Genomic DNA, 4,534 nt, shown 5'->3' with positions numbered 1-4,534 from the left:
AATTAGCACTTTTTTTTCCTTCATATTTTAGTTGTACGTTTTGAGTAATTTTAAATGCGTATCTATTCATACCAATACGCATAACTTGGGTAAATTTTGATTTTATTTATTAACAGGAAATTTAATTTAAAAACTTGGAAAAACTTCAAAAAATCTTTTATAACTTTCCTCATAATCATTTACCTCATACTCAAAATTTTGATTCATTTACCCCTTGCCTTAAATTTTTTTTATCATTTACCCCACTAAGTGAGGGGTAAGTGATAAAAAAACTTTAAGTCAAGGGGATAAGTGATAAAAAAATTTTTAAATAAGAGTGTAAATGATTCAAAAAATTTGTGAGGGAGGTAAGTGATAATTGAAAAAACTCATATATGAATTTTTGAAGTTTTTTCATTTGTTCTAACTAAAAAAATAGTGGATCTCTTTACATGACTAAATTAAACTTAAATTATTGTTAAAAATTAGTCATTATTCATCTTAAAATCATGAAAAAAATTATTATCTTTACATAATACAACGCTAGTATCATGCTGTACCATGCTTCTTCAGCGAAATTATCTACAAAATCACTTCCATAAAATTATTTAATTACTATTTTTTATTATTTTAAAGTGCTTTTATAAAGTTAATGTAAAGATTTTTCCCAAGCATAAAAGGATATAAATTTAAATTTAAAGTAAAGATTTTTTATTATTTCACGAGTTTTTACAGGAAATTCCAACAATGAAATCACCTCGATATGAAATACAAAATTATTCTGACCAATTAAATATTTTTATAAAGTTAATGTAAAGATTTTTCCCACGCGTAAAAGAAAAATACATTCCCATTTAATGTATCTTTTAGCTTCTTTTTTATTATAAAAAAAAAAGCTTTTTTCATAAGAACTTTTTTCAAAATTTATTTGACTTAATTATACTTATAAATAGCTTCTAGCTGAAAAAAAAAATTTGTAATTAGTCTATGTAACATAGATGGTGACAATTGAGTTACAAATTTGTTTACTAACATAAAAATATTACTTTGCAGTTCACACTATTTTGCTTACCCAAACAATTAAGAAAAAGAATCAAGTATCTTTAGAGCTTAAGCAATAAAGAGAAAGAAAGAACACTATTAAAATATAGGAAATAGAAGTATCATGTTATAGGAATATGGTTATGTCATGTTATAGACACAATCAGTGCGGATTCCATAATTTTTTTTTTTTTTATTTTAAAAATAAGGGGGTTCACATTGATTGTGTCTATAACATGACATAATCATTTTCCTACAACATAATACTTATATTTTCCTTAAAATATATATATATATATATATATATATATTGGTATTCTTCAGGTTGCAAAAATTGATGGGCTTGCGGCAACATGGATGATAAAAAGATTAGCACTTTTTTTTCCTTCATATTTTAGTTATACGTTTTAAGTAATTTAAAATTTTAAATGCGTATCTATACATACCAATACGCATAACTTGGGTAAATTTTGATTTTAATTATTAACAGGAAATTTAATTTAATTTTTTCTAACTAAAAAAATAGTGGATCTCTTTAGATGACCAAATTAAAATTAAATTATTGTTAAAAACTAGCCATTATTCAGCTTAAAATCATTAAAAAAATTATTATCTTTACATAATACAACGCTAGTATCATGATGTACCATGCTTCTTCAGCGAAATTATCTACAAAATCACTTCCATAAAATTGTTTAATTACTATTTTTTATTATTTTATAATGTTACTGTGAAGATTTTTCCCAAGCATAAAAGGATATAAATTTAAATTTAAAGTAAAGATTATTTACTATTTCATGAGCTTTTACAGGAAATCCGAACAATTAAATCACCTCGATATGAATTACAAAATTATTCTGACTTTTTCATAAAAGTATTTGTCCTTTTAAATGACACAATTTGTGTCATTTTACTCTCACCAAGATATAGGACTCACATCTTTATTTTATTTTTTGTTCACTCTCTCTCTTCCATGATTTATCTTTTTCTTTCATTTAAAATGACAGAACTTTACATCTTTTAAAATGACACACACTTTCTCCATTAGATATTTTTATAAAGTTAATGTAATGATTTTTCCCATGCGTAAAAGTGCAAAAACAAATAAAAATCCATTTAATGTATCTTTTGGTATTATTGTATTAATTTGTGCTTTTAAGGAAAGAAGAAAAGAATTATTCCCCGTTGGAGTTGTTATGGACCGTCCAACAATAACGTTTGGGCCTGGACCATTTAGTAAGTCTCTTGAGCTCGTTGCTATTCCATTAATATATACCTAAATCTCATGTACCAAAAAAAAAAATATATACCTAAAACTCTGCTTTTGTTTGAGGAATAATTTAATTTAAGAGTGAGAATCAAAATTAATATGTTCTCTGTTTAGGAAGAAAATTATTATTATTTTTTTTATTTTTGTGTCCGAGAATAAAAAAATGTAAATATTAAAATATTATCTTTTTAAAAAGTTTTCCTGAATTATTGATTCATTCTTTGAAATAAAAAATAAAATCTTATAGAGTGGTAAGATATTCATAGTAACATTTTTTTAATACCAATTCACTACCATTCTAATCACTTTTTGATCAAATTTTTTATCAAAAAGTGGCCTAAAGAGTAGGGGTGTTAACGGGTCGAGTCGAGCTTTGGTCTTAAAAGGTTAAGTCTGTGTTTAAATGTGTCAGTCTGGCCTAGCCTGTTATCCGTTATGAATATAATTATCTGCCAGTGGCCTGACTTATTTACAAAAAATAAAAATCTGGTTTAACCTATTAAAAAAAACAAGTCTTAAACTATTTATCCAAACAAAATATACGATCAACAATACTAATAATTTAACAAAGATTCATAAATTCAATATATATCCAAAAATAACATAATATATAACAAAATTATTCAAAAAATCTGTTTAAGTTTAACCAATAAAATAGGATGAAATGGGTTGAGGAGAGAGAATACTATTACGAGTAGTATAAATATAAAATAAAAATAAAAGTTAGTGCATTAGGTCATGCTTTTGAGTTGGAGCCGGAAGCCTTTTTATTAAATGAACTTTCGTACAAATTCAAGTCTGGTTCTAACAATCAATTTTAGTCATGTAAGCCTAGGTCTTCATGAGATGGGACAATGGCCTCTGATTCGTTTAGCACCCTACTGAAGAGTGAGAAAAAATGTTCTAAAAAATTTAATCCAATGGTGATTAGAGTGATAGTGGATTGGTAATAGAAAAAAGTGGTAATGAATATCCTACCTCTTTTACAAAATATAATTTTTAATTGTTTCTGATTTAAAAATATTTTTTAATTAGATTAATAAGGTTACAACGAAATAATAATATTATTACTAATATCATAATAATTTCTTATTATATTTATTTTATCAAACATGAAATTTTACTAGTAAATACATATCTTTTCTATTTACCAAAAAAAAAAAAAAATACATATCTTTTCTATTGTTTAAATTTTTAAAGTTTTTTAATATGCTCAAATTAATTTCTGTCAAACGTAATTGTCCATCAAACACAATGCTTAGATTTGTTTATTTTTTATTTATCTATTTTTTATCCATCTTTAAATTTTAATTTCCAATTTTTGGACGAAAGTATTTTTAAATTTTAAATGAAATTCAACAACATATCTATTAATCATTAAAAAATTATATTAAATTTTAAATAGTCTCATTTGAGAATAATTTAACTTTTTTAGTCATTTTTAAGAAAACAATACATCTTATTTTTAACTAATATTTTTAATATTTAAATTTTTTACTTTGAGTATGTATGTATTCTTTGTGATTTGAAATATTTTTATTTTAACATACATTTTTAATATCTATTTTTTGTGAGCTTAATTTGTTTTAATTAATAATTAATTGTTTATATTTCTCTTATAATTTTAAATATTTTTTATATTTATTTTTTAAATTTTACTTAAATTCAAAATTACTCATACAATGCACTGCTAGTTTTAAGATAGTTGTTTTGCCTACACTTTTCGATTTCCTATTCCTCCAAAGTTATAGACTTCTTTTGTAACTAAACAAAGAAAAATTTATGTTTTTACAATAAAAGAAGGGAACGATTGATTAAGAGCGGATAAACATGGCTATTTCGAGCATTAGTGTTATTTTGTAATTATGTTATCTTCTATGATTTGATAGTCTTCTTTATTTTAGGAATTTCATATGTTTCAAAAAACTTTATCTTTAGTAAGCTGTTTATTTTTGTGAAATTATTATGTAATTAGCATTTCATATTTGATTTGGATTTCACTTTTAAATTTTGTTTTCATTTTTTTCATGTTATGTGCACTTCAGTGAATGCTTTGAACTGTAATTTTGTGTTATAAATTATTTTTTTTTCATGATTTTAAAAATTTAAAATTAAAAAATGAAAACATTCAACAAATATTTTATGCTGTCACCTTCTTTTCTTTCATAAATATAAATAATTATTTGAATATCAAAAGTCAATTTTAGAATGAAAATTGAAATTTATTTAAAAGAGATTACCTCA

Source organism: Gastrolobium bilobum, unplaced genomic scaffold (genome assembly GCF_033153095.1).
Source record: "Gastrolobium bilobum isolate Gb01-03AN ecotype WA unplaced genomic scaffold, APGP_CSIRO_Gbil_v1 utg2164, whole genome shotgun sequence".
NCBI lineage: Eukaryota > Viridiplantae > Streptophyta > Magnoliopsida > Fabales > Fabaceae > Gastrolobium > Gastrolobium bilobum.
Note: the sequence above shows the minus strand (reverse complement) of the source record.